Source organism: Pan paniscus, chromosome 6, assembly GCF_029289425.2.
Source record: "Pan paniscus chromosome 6, NHGRI_mPanPan1-v2.0_pri, whole genome shotgun sequence".
NCBI classification, from domain to species: Eukaryota; Metazoa; Chordata; class Mammalia; order Primates; family Hominidae; genus Pan; species Pan paniscus.
Genome location: NC_073255.2, coordinates 116249995 through 116263007, shown reverse-complemented (window position 1 = coordinate 116263007; position 13013 = coordinate 116249995).

Genomic DNA, 13013 nt, shown 5'->3' with positions numbered 1-13013 from the left:
AAGCAATCCACCCTCCTCGGCCTCCCAAAGTGCTGGGATTACAGGCATGAGCTACCACAACAGGCTAAGAATTTTTTGAAAAAGAGAAATGATCTAAGAATTATTTGCTCCATTGCAAGCCCAAAGATAATCATCATTTTAGCTGATAATAATGCATGAATACTATTCAAGGACTTCTGAGGATATTGTCAATGTCATTTTGTGGGAAGTCTTGCAGTAACAGTGACTCAAAAGCAAAGTGATTTCTCTAGACAAGGTTCCTATTTTCCAACCTTGATAAATGATTCTGAAATTTATTTCTTAGAAGAGTGGGTGTAAAATGATGTTCTTTGATTACGTTGAAACGAAAGTGCTTTTGGAAAGTGGCCTAAGGACATAAACTCACAGACAATAGGTTTTTCAAGAGCGTCCCAATTTTAATAACATTTCCCTCCTTTGGTCTCCATAATCATACTGGAATTTGGCAGCCCGTGATCTTTCATTTTATCTCAAAATATGGTCATCCCCAAAATGAAAAAATTTAAATGTATGAAAAGTCTCAGGAGAACATTTCTCACCATTTGAATTTTTTTCACTTGAAGATTCGTTCTGTGTGTATATGTTGAATTCAACACAATGGCAAATTCTCCCAGGTTTTAAGAACAGTATAGGTCATTTGGGAATGTTTTAGATGAAAGGAACAGAAAACTCCATGCTCACAGATGCTGTGAGAGGTTCAGGATGTGTCTCTCCACTCAGCCAATCTCAACTTGATGATGCTTGGTCTTGTTTGTTGCTCAGAGCAGCTTACAAGACGTTGGTTACTTCTTGCATGATATCATCATATCTGCTTACTCGCCCTCCTCTCTCTCCCCCTCCCTCTCCTTCATTCCTTCATTCCTTCCTCTCTTTTCTTTCGTTCTTTTCCTTTTTTTTTTTTTTCCCAAGACAGAGACAGAGTCTCGCTCTGTTGCCAGGCTGGAGTGCAATGGCGTGATTTCGGCTCATTGCAACCTCTGCCTCCCAGGTTCAAACGATTCTCCTGCCTCAGCCTCCCAAGTAGCTGGGATTACAGGCACACACCACCACACCCAGCTAATTTTTGTATTTTTAGTAGAGACGGGGTTGGCCAGGATGGTCTTGATCTCTTGACCCTGTGATCCGCCCACCTCGGCCTCCCAAAGTGCTGAGATTACAGGCCTGAGCCACTGTGCCCAGCCTTTCTTTCTTTTTCTTTCCTTTCATTCCCTCTCCTTCCTTCCTTTTTTCTCTCTCCCTTCCTCCCTCCCTCCCTTCCTTCATTCCTTCCTCGCTTCTTCCTTCCTTCTTTTCTTTCTTTCCTTTCTTTCTCTCTCTTTCTTCCTTGCTTCTTCTTTCCCTTCCTTCCTTTCCTTTCCTTTCCCTTCCCTTCTCTTTTCTTCCTTCCTTCCTTCCTCTCTCTCTCTCTTTCTTTCTTTCTGACATAGTCTCGTTCTGTTGCCCAGGATGCAGTACAGCAGCACAATCACAGCTCACTGCAGCCTCGAACTCCTGAACTCAAGCAATCTTCCTGCCTCACCTTTCCAAGTAGCTGGGACTACAGGCGCTTGCCACCACACCTGGCTATTTTTTTTCTTTGTAGAGATGGGGTCTTGCTATGTTGCCCAGGCTGGTCTCAGACTCCTGGGCTCAAGCAATCCTCCTGCCTCGGCCTCCCAAAGCATTGGGATTGCAGGCGTGAACCCTTGCACCCAGCCCACATGTGCTTTCTAGGAAGTTATGAGGAGGGCAAAAAAAAAAAAAGACTTCCTGAAGAAAAAAAAAGAGAGAAAGAAAGAGAGAGGAAGGAAGGAAGGAAGGAGGGAGGGAGGGAGGGAAGGAAGGAAGGAAGGAAGGAAGGAAGGAAGGAAGGAAGGAAGGAAGGAAAAGCCTTCCAGAACCTCCACTATTTCACTTTTCAGCCTTCTCAGTAGACCTTTGTCTCCTTGTCTCCTTCGTTTCCTTTGTCTCTGGCCAGAATGTGTCGGTTTTGCTGCTGCTGCCTGCAAGGAGACCAGAAAACGAGGGTTCTATCTCACCGCCCCCTGTTGTAGAAAAAAGGGGCAGAGGCCGGGTACAGTGGCTCATGCCTGTAATCCCAGCACTTTGGGAGGCTGAGGCAGGTGGATCACCTGAGGTCAGGAGTTCAAGACCAGCCTGGCCAACATGGTGAAACCCTGTCTCTACTAAATATACAAAAATTAGCTGGGCGTGTTGGTGGCACCTGTAGTTCCAGCTACATGGGAGGCTGAGGCAGAAGAATCACTTGAACCCAGGAAGCAGAGGTTGCAGTGAGCCAAGATTGCGCCATTGCACTCCAGCCTTGCGACAGAGCAAGACTCCAACTCAAAAAAAAAAAAAGTAAAAAGTCTCTGCCCCATCTGCCTGCATATTGCCTTACCAACACTAGAGCAAATATAGATTTAAAAATCTCTAAATACAATAACTAATGCATATAATGCATCCTTTTAGTTGGTGAGGGTGTCTTAGTGATGAGTATTAAAATAGAAAAGCTCTTTCCACCATGAATTTGCGACTCCTTTTTCTGGGCTGACAGTACTTCCTGACATTATGGCCAAATTCATGCTAAAACTTTTATAGTGATCAGATACTGACGGGACATCACAATGGGCTTAATTGGCGAAGCCTGCCTTTCGTACTCAGCAAAATTTCCATTGATTCTTAAGCATTCCTGTACTTCTTGGTCAATGTCAATATGCTGGGGACATAGTTACAGAAATGCATAAATTACCACTCAAGGTTTTGCTTAATAATTTATCATTGTGTACATTTGTCTAATGGAAATTTTTGTTTTATGCTGAATTCCAAGATCCACAAGGCTAATACGTCCCCTTTTCGTGAAACGGTTGCATTCTCTCCTTGTTCACGGTACTCATTGATTTGGGAAAATTCCAAGCCAGAGATGAGGCACAATGATGAATACAGTGAAAAGTGGCAGAAGTCCTGGGCTGTTGTGGAAATAAAGTTGCTATAAACGTCAATAAGAGGTCAGTGTGGTGAGGTGGTACCTGGCCATCTGAACAGAGCCACAGGTGTGTAGTCAGGTGGGATGCAGACAAAAAGGACCATCAGAGGCAACCTTGTGTCACCAAACTTTGCTCTCCCTGAAAGAGAAAGTGTTAAAAGACAAGTAGAGGCCGGTGTGGTGGCTTATGCCTGTAATCCCAGCACTTTGGGAGCCCAAGGCAGGTGGATCACCTGAGGTCAGGAGTTCAAGACCAGCCTGGCCAACATGATTGTGAAACCCTGTGTCTTTATTAAAAATACAAAAAAAAAGGCTGGGCGCAGTGGCTTACGCCTGTAATTCCACCAATTTGGGAGCCGAAGGCGGGTGGATCAGGAGGTCAGGAGATTGAGATCATCCTGGCTAACACGGTAAAACCCCATCTCTACTAAAAATACAAAAACAAAATTAGCCGGGTGTGGTGGCGGGCACCTATAGTCCCAGCTACTCGGGAGGCTGAGGCAGGAGAATGGCGTGAACCTGGGATGGGGAGCTTGCAGTGAGCTGAGATCATGCCACCGCACTCCAGCCTGGGAGACACAGCGAGACTCCATCTCAAAAAATAAAATAAAATAAAGTAAAATAAAATAAAATAAAAAATTAGATGGGCATCGTGGCGTATGCCTGTAGTCCCAGCTACTTGGGAAGCTGAGGCAGGAGAATTGCTTGAACTTGGGAGGTGGAGTTTGTAGTGAGCCAACATTGTGCCACTGCACTCCAGCCTGGTTGACAGAACAAGACTCTGTCTCAAAAAAAAAAAAAAAAAAAAAAAAAAAAAAAAAGACAAGTAGACCTCATGGAAAAAAATATTCCATTATATTCCATCCTCGGCATCCCCTGCTGTCCCCTTTGGGGAACTGCTTAGCAGTCCAGGTGTTTTTCTTACCTTATTTATTTTTTTTTTTTTGAGACGGAGTCTCACTCCGTCACCCAGGCTGGAGTCAGTGGCGTGATCTCAGCTCACTGCAACCTAAGCCTCCTGGGTTCAAGCAATTCTTCTGTCTCAGCCTCCCGAGTAGCTGGGACTACAGGCGCCCACCACCATGCCCGGCTAATTTTTGTATTTTTAGCAGAGATGGGGTTTCACTATATTGGTCAGGCTGGTCTCGAACTCCTGACCTCAGGTCACCCGCCCACCTCAGCCTTCCAAAGTGCTGGGATTACAGGCGTGAGCCACCGCGCCCGGCCCCCACAATTACTTTTGCACTAACCTTTTGGTTCCATAGATTTCTGTAACAGTACTTCCAAGTCTTGCCTCTCAGAAAAAGCCCCAAGTGAAGGGAAAATTGTTCCAGAACTGACTGCATCTGTTGATCAAGGAAAAATACTGGGCATGCCTGCAAGGATTTAAGTCTTACTAAGAGGACATTAGGAACAGTTGTCAATATTTGGAGTTTGGTCAATACATAAAACAAATTTGCTTAGGAAAGGAAAGTCTGGAACTTTCTCTGCTAATGTTTTCCTATGGAAAAAAAAAAAAAGAAAGAAAGAAAAAATCAAGACAAGGAAAATGAAGGTAAGCCAGGCAGATCAACTTCCACAAATCCGGTTGGGCCATCTCCCCAAGAAGCCGAATCCTCAAGGAGTTTTCAGGACAACAGATCAGCGTCTCTCCCTTTCTGCCCTTGGAAGAGTAAAGAATGTTCAGGTTATCTCAGCCTTCGGCAAATCAATAGCCTCTTCTCACAGAAGCCAACCTGCACCTAGAGAAAGAGATTTCAGAATCAAGGCTGTGGATAGAAGTTTAAAAAAGAATACAGAGAGGCCGGGCATGGTGGCTCACACCTGTAATCCCAGCACTTTGGGAGGCCGAGGTGGGTGGATCACTTGAGGTCAGGAGTTTAAGACCAGGCTGGCCAACATGGTGAAACCCCGTCTGTATTAAAAATCCAAAATATTAGCTGGGCGTGGTGGCAAGTGTCTGTAATCCCAGCTACTCGGGAGGCTGAGGCAGGAGAATCGCTTGAACCCGGGAGGCGGAGGTTGCAGTGAGCCAAGATCATATCACTGCACTCCAGCCTGGGCGACAGAGCGAGACTCCATCTTAAAAAAAAAAAAAAAAGAAAAGAAAAGAAAATCCTTTTTGGAGCTGGATGAAATGACTCATGCCTCTAATCCCAGTACATTGGGAGGCTGAGGTAGGAGGGTTGCTTGAGCTCAGGAGTTTGAGACCAGCCTGGGTACCATAGAGAGACTCTGTCTCTACTAAACAACAAGAAAATTATGCAGGTGTGGTGGCATGCACCTGCAGTCCCAGCTACCTGGGAGGCTAAAGTGGGAGGATCGCTTGAGCCTGGGAGATGAAGGCTGCAGTGAGCTATGATTCCACCACTGCGCTCCAGCCTGGGCAATGAATTGAGACCCTGTCTCAAAAAATTTAAAAAAAGAAAATATTTATTGGCATTGGTGGAGGACAAGGGAGCTTGACTTAACTGGGTAGAAAAAAACAATATCCTAAGAGAAATTATCCCACCAAGCCTGTGAGACGGAGCAGGTTCAGAAGCTGAATCTCGTGGTGAACTTCTTGGAGTGCATGGTAGAGACAAATGTAAAACTTTTCTGGAGGAATATTTTACAAATCGGGCCACAAGTGATTCTTATAGAAAAAATGGTTCTTGGCCGGGCACAGTGGCTCACGCCTGTAATCCCAGCACTTTGGGAGGCCGAGGCAGGTGGATCACTTGAGGTCAGAAGTTGGAGACCAGCCTGGCCAACATGGTGAAACCCCGTTTCTACTAAAAATACAAAAATCAGCTGGGCATAGTGGCAGGCACCTGTAGTCCCAGCTACTCAGGAGGCTGAGGAAGGAGAATTGCTTGAACCTGGGAGGCAGAGGTTGTAGTGAGCCAAGATTGTGCCACTGCACTCCAGCCTGGGAGACAGAATGAGACTTCCTCTCAAAAAAAAAAAAAAAAAAAGGTTCTTCCCCCCTCCACCCCAAAGATGACCTCATAATAAAAAATTACTGAAACAAATAAGGAAAAACTCCACTGTGATAGGGAACCAGCAGACGCAACAATGGCTGAGTGAGAATAAAAACCAAACCAAACCAAACAAAACAAAGCAAACAAAAGCACACAGAACTATCCTGGTAGAGACTATAAAATAATATTGTACGTGATTAAAGAGATGCAGGAATAGAAACTATAAGGAAGTAACATTCTGAAAAAGAAATTGAAAGATCTAATCCAGTAAAAAGACTGCAATACTAATTTTTTTTTTTTTTGAGACAGAGTCTCGCACCTTTGTCTGGGCTGAAGTGCAGTGGCGCGATCTCAGCTCACTGCAACCTCCACCTGCCGGGTTCAAGCAGTTCTCCTGCCTCAGCCTCCCGAGTAGCTGGGACTACAGACACCCACCATCACACCCAGCTAATTTTTGTATTTTTAGTAGAGATGGGGTTTCACTATGTTGGCCAGGCTGATCTTGAACTCCTGACCTCGTGATCTGCCCTCCTCAGCTTTCCAGAGTGCTGGGATTACAGGTATGAGCCACTGCCCCCAGCTGCATTACTAATTTTTAAACAACCCAAAAGCAAGGCTCAGGCCCACCTGGTGTCACTGGTGAATTCCATCAAACATTTAAATAAAGTAAATACTAATTCTTCATAAACTCTTCCAAGACATAGAAAATGAGAAAAAACAGTTTAGCAGTTCCTAAAAATGTTAAGTATAAAATGATCATGTGATCACTTGTGAACATGTAATCATGTTAAGTATAAAATGATCAGAGACATTTTTTGCTATATAAGGTGAACTGTATTAGTCCATTTTCACACTGCTAATAAAGAATACCCGAGACTGGGCAATCTACAAAAGAAAGAGGTTTCTTGGACTTAACAGTTCCACATGGCCGGGGAGGCCTCACAATCATGGTGGAAGTCAAGGAGGAGCAAACCATATCTTATGTGGATGGCAGCAGGCAAAGAGAGAGCTTGTGCAGAAAAACTCCCATTTTTTATTTGTTTTGTTTTTGTTTTGTTTTGAGACAGAGTCTTGCTCTATTGCCCAGGCTAGAGTGCAGTGGCAGCATCTCGGCTCACTGCAACCTCCAACTCCCAGGTTCAAGCGATTCTTCGGCCTCAGCCTCCCTAGTAGCTGGGACTACAGGTACGTGCCACCATATCCAGCTAATTTTTGCATTTTTAGTAGAGACGGGGTTTTACCATATTGGCCAGGCTGGTCTTGAACTCCTGACCTTGTGATCCACCCACCTCGGCCTCCCAAAGTGCTGGGAGTACAGGTGTGAGCCACCGTGCCCAGGCAAAACTCCCGTTTTTAAGATTATCAGATCTTGTGAGACTCATTTACTATCATGAGAACAGCCCAGGAAAGACCCACCCTTATAATTCAATCACCTCCCACTGGGTTCCTCTCACGACACATGGGAACTGTGGGAATTACAATTCAAGATGAGATTTGGGTGAGGACACAGCCAAACCATATCATGAACATTCACAGGTTCTGAGGATTCGGACTTGGGCATCTTTGGGGATCCCTTATTCTAAGTGCCATAGCTAGCGCTAAGCACTATTAGAGTTAACATAGAATGCTGCTGGGTGCGGTGGCTCATGCCTATAATTTCAGCACTTTGGGAGGCCGAGGCAGGAGGATAGCTTGAGGCCAGGAGTTTGAGACCAGCCTGGACAACATAGCAAGATCCTATCTCTAAAACTATTTTTTTAAGTATAGACAAGGTTTCACTATGTGGCCCTGGCAGATCTTTAACTCCTGGGTTCAAGTGACCCTCCTGCCTTGACCTCCTAAAGTGCTGAGATTACAGGTGTGAGCCACCACGCACAGCCAAAATTTTTAAAAAAATTAGCCAGGCATGGTAGCGCATGCCTGTAGTCCCAGCTACTCAGGAGGCTGAGGTGAAAGGATCATTTGAGCCCAGGAGTTCGAGGTTGCAGTGAGCTATGATTGCACCACTGCACTCCAGCCTGAGCAACATTGCAAGACCCTGTCTCAAAAAAAAAAAAAAATACATTAAAATAAAATAAAGTAGAATGGTATGATAGAGAGGGCCTCAAATACGACTTCAGGTTGAGTGGTCAGGAAAGGCCTCTATGAGGCTGCATCTAAACTGAACTCCAAATGACAGGAAAGACCTGGGTTGGGGTAGGGGGGCAGGGAGGAGAACATTCCAGGCAGAAGGAATAGCTAGTGAAAAACTCTAGGAGGCCGGGCACGGTGGCTCACGCCTGTAATCCCAGCACTTTGGGAGGCTAAGACGGGCAGATCACGAGGTCAGGAGATCAAGACCATCCTGGCTAACACGGTGAAACCCCGTCTCTACTAAAAATACAAAAAAAATTAGCCGGGTGTGGTGGTGGGCGCCTGTAGTCCCAGCTACTGGGGAGGCTGAGGCAAGAGAATGGTGTGAGCCCAGGAGGCAGAGCTTGCAGTGAGCCGAGATGGTGCCACTGCACTCCAGCCTGAGCGACAGAGCAAGATTCTGTCTCAAAAAAAGAAAAAAAAAAAGAAAAACTCTAGGGCAGAAATGAGCTTGGCATGCAGGAGAACTCAATGCTGTTGAGATTAGAAGAAAAGTACAGAAAAGTCAATGAGTTTTAAATTCACATCTGCCTTTCAGAACAAGAAAACTTAAAGCTCTGGCTGGGCGCGGTGGCTCACACCTGTAATCCCAGCACTTTGTGGGCCGAGGTGGGCGGATCACTTGAGGTCAGGAGTTCGAGACCAGCCTGGCCAACATGGTGAAACCCTGTCTCTACTAATAATTCAAAAATCAGCCGGGCGTGGTGGCACATGCCTGTAATTCCAGCTACTCTGAAGGCTGCAGCAGGAGAATGACTTGAACTCGGGAGGCGAAGGTCGCAGTGAGCCGAGATCGGGCCATTGCACTTCCAGCCTGGGTGACAGAGTGACATCCTGTCTCAAAAAAAAAAAAAAAAGCTGGGTGTGGTGGCTGTAATCCCAGCACTTTGGGGGCCGAGATGGGCAGATCACTTGAGGTCAGGAATTTAAGACCAGCCTGACCAACATGGTGAAACCTCATCTCTACTAATAACACACAAATCAGCCAGACGTGGTGGCACATACCTGTAATTCCAGCTACTCTGGAGGCCGAGACAGGAGAACCCAGGAGGCGGAGGTTGCAGTGAGCCAAGATCACGCCACTGCACTCCAGCCTGGGCAACAGAGTGAGCCTCTGTCTCAAAAAAAAAAAAAAAACCCAAACGGGCCAGGCCCGGTGGCTCACGCCTGTAATCCCAGCACTTTGGGAGGCCGAGGCAGGTGGATCACGAGGTCAGGAGTTCAAGACCAGCCTGGCCAACATGGTGAAACCCCCGTCTCTATTAAAAGTACAAAAATTAGCCGGGTGTGGTGGCGCGTGCCTATAAGCCCAGCTACTCGGGAGGCTGAGACAGGAGAATCGATTGAACCCGGGAGGTGGAGGTTGCAGTGAGCCGAGATCGCACCACTGCACTCCAGCCTGGGCGACAGAGTAACAAAGGTTAAAGCTCCATCCTGCCTATTAGTATTTTTACAGGAATGTGCCCCAAACTACTGTTATCAGCAGGGACCTCTTTTGTCACAAAATACAGTGAGATCTTCGTGGGTTCCCCTTGCTCAAGTACCCACCAGGGCAAAGGAAAGAAAAAAAGCAAGCAAGCAAGCATCCTGATGTATATTCCTAGCCCAGGGAAAGATCATAATTCAAAATTCAAAAAAGTACAATTGCCGCTGAATGCATATTACTTTTGCACTATCATAAAGTCAAAACCGTCAAAGGTGAACCATCATAAATTGGAGATAGTCTCTATTTAAGCTGAAGTAGGAGCTGAAGGAGGAGATCTTGGTTGCCTGTCTCTGGGAAGGCATTGGACTGATTTACAGAGAGGCCAGACCAGCTCTTCTGCAGCTCTTCTATGCAGGAGGAAAGAGACTGCAGGGAGTTCTCAGCAAAACAAGGGCTGCTATTCTCACCTTCTCCTGAGTCATCCCTTCCTATTGATTTGCCTTCTTTATCTCTGAGCATCATGAAGTCTCAGAATAACAGACTGTGGATTTTCAAGTTTAGATGAAACCAGCAAATGTACTTGAAGAGTCTAAAACAAATGGCCTTTTGAGATCACATCCACCTGTCCATCTATGGCATGATTGGCTGTACCTGGATGGCTTTCACTGTAGTCCTCAAATTCTACCTTCTGCACAGGCATGGTTCAAGCCCAGTTCATTCTGCACACTGCAGCCCCCAGCAGACTCCCTGCCTGCACAGCAGATCATCAATACTCATTTGTATTTTGTTCAGCCAAGACCTCCCAGGCATCTATGTGCCGAGCACTGAGCTGAGAACTGCACTACTCTTTGTTTGTTTGTTTGTTTGTTTGTGACAGAATCTCGCTCTGTCGCCCGGGCTGGAGTGCAGTGGCACGATCTCGGCTCACTGCAACCTCCGCCACCCGAGTTCAAGTAATTATCCTGCCTCAGCTTCCCAAGTAGCTGGGACTACAGGCACATACTGCCACGCCCGGCTGATTTTTGTATTTTAGTAGAGACAGCGTTTCACCACATTGACCAGGATGGTCTCGATCTCCTGACCTTGTGATCTGCCCGCCTCGGCCTCCCAAAGTGCTGGGATTACAGGCGTGAGCCACCCCACCCGGCCTATTTTCAAGTTTCAATAAAAACCAACAGACATACTTGCAGAGCCGAATACATAATGGTAGGAATTATAAAGTCATGAATGCATCTCCCATATGTGAAGTGAAACCCAGTTGGCAAACCTCATGAACTAAATACTGTAAATCTGTTAAGGAAGAAGGCACCTGCTTCCATTGCCAGAAACTTGGGACTGATGTGTTATTTCCCCCTAACATCAGGAACACATAATCTTTTGGTTCCCAAGAATGGTAAGTTTTTTTTGTTTGCTTGTTTGTTTTGAGACAGAGTCTCACTCTTGCCCAGGCTGGAGTGCAGTGGCATGAGATCCCGGCTCACTGTAGCCTCCGCCTCCCGGGTTCAAGCGCTTCTCCTGTCTCAGCCTCCCGAGTAGCTGGGACTACAGGTGCCTGCCACCACACCCGGCTAATTTTTGTATTTTTAGTAGAGACGGGGTTTCACCATATTGGTGAGGCTGATCTCTAACTCCTGACCCCAAGTGATCCACCCACCTTGGCCTCCCAAAGTGCTGGGATTACAGGCATGAGCCACTGTGCCTAGCTGCATGATGTGTTTTATAGTTTGCACAACCCAATAAAACAGTCCCCAAGTCCAAGTGGTGGTTTCTGTTCTAAGTCCAGTGGTACTCACCCTCTTGATGTTCCCATCTGGGCCACACAGTGCTTTCATTGTGTACATTTCCTAGTGAACTTTATCACAAGATTAGTTTAGAAGTCCCACATCTTTCTTTTCTCTTTTCCTTTTTTTTTTTTTTGAGACAAATTTTCGCTCTTGTTGCCCAGGCTGGAGTGCAATGGCGTGATCTCACTCACCACAACCTCAGCCTCCCAGGTTCAAGTGATTCTCCTGCCTCAGCCTGCTGAGTAGCTGGGATTTAGGCATGCACCATCAAACCTGGTCAATGTTGTATTTTTAGTATAGACGGAGTTTCTCCATGTTGGTCAGGCTGGTCTCAAACTCCTGACCTCAGGTGATCTGCCTGCCTCAGTCTCCTAAAGTGCTGGCATTACAGGCGTGAGCCACTGTGCCTGGCCAGAAGTCTCACATCTTAACAGCCCATAAAAGATGCAATTGCACTCACATAGACGTTTTGGCATTTTTGTTTGTTTTTTGAAACAGAGTCTCACTCTGTGGCCCAAGCTGGAATGCAGTGGCACCATCACAGCTCACTGCAACCTCTTGGGCTCAAGCCATCCTCCTATCTCAGCCTCCGGAATAGCTGGGACTACAGATGCACACTATCACACTTGGCTAATGTTTTTAATTATATTTTTTGTAGAGATGGGGGTGGGCTCCCTATATTGCCTAGGCTGGCCTCGAACTCCTAGACTCAACCAGTCCTCCTGTCTTGGTCTCCCGAAGTGCTGGGATTACAGGCATGAGCTATCCTGCCTGGCCCCCAGATAGAAGCTTTTTGTTTGTTTGTTTTTGAGACAGAGTTTCGCTCTTGTCCCTCAGGCTGGAGTGCAGTGGTGCTATCTCAGCTCACTGCAATCTCTGCCTCCCAGGTTTAAGCAATTCTCCTGCCTCAGCCTCCCGAGTAGCTGAGATTACAGGTGCACGTGCTACCATGCCTGGCTAATTTTTGTATTTTTAGTAGAGACCGGGACAGGGTGGTTTCACCATGTTGGCTAGGCTGGTCTCGAACTCCTGACCTCAAGTGATCCGCCTGCCTTGGCCTCCCAAAGTGCTAGGATTACAGGCATGAGCCACCAAGCCCAGAGGTTTTAAAAAATCAGAATACGACCTCTGCCCTTGTTGGGTGCGGGTCTCAGGTGCTAAATGGTGGTTCTTACTGGGGAGAAGGCTGTCACCCGGCCCAAGGTACATACTCCTGGAAGAGAGGCCCAGAGAAAGCAGCTGCCTCACCCTTGGGCAGGGCTGAGGCCGGGATGGAGACAAAATAGGGAGCCCAGGAGCCACACACCTCCACAGAGTTTGAGTGATGACAAGAAGAGAGGCTTCCCTAACACCTCAGCTCAGGTGGTTTTCTAAACCCTACAACAATCTCGTGAGTAGCATGGTTACAGTGCATTGAGTTAAATGTCGTTGTTAATGTAAAGTTTAAAAATGTACTACTGGGCCGGGCGCGGTGGTTCAAGCCTGTAATCCCAGCACTTTGGGAGGCTGAGCAGGGCGGATCACCTGAGGTTAGGAGCTCGGGACCAACCTGGCCAACATGGTGAAACCCCGTCTCTACTAAAAATACAAAAAAATTAGCCTGGCTTGGTGGCACGTGCACCTGTAATCTCAGCTACTCGAGAGGCTGAGGCAGGAGAATTGCTTAAACCTGGGGGGCAGAGATTGCAGCAAGCTGAGATAGCACCACTGCACTCCAGCCTGAG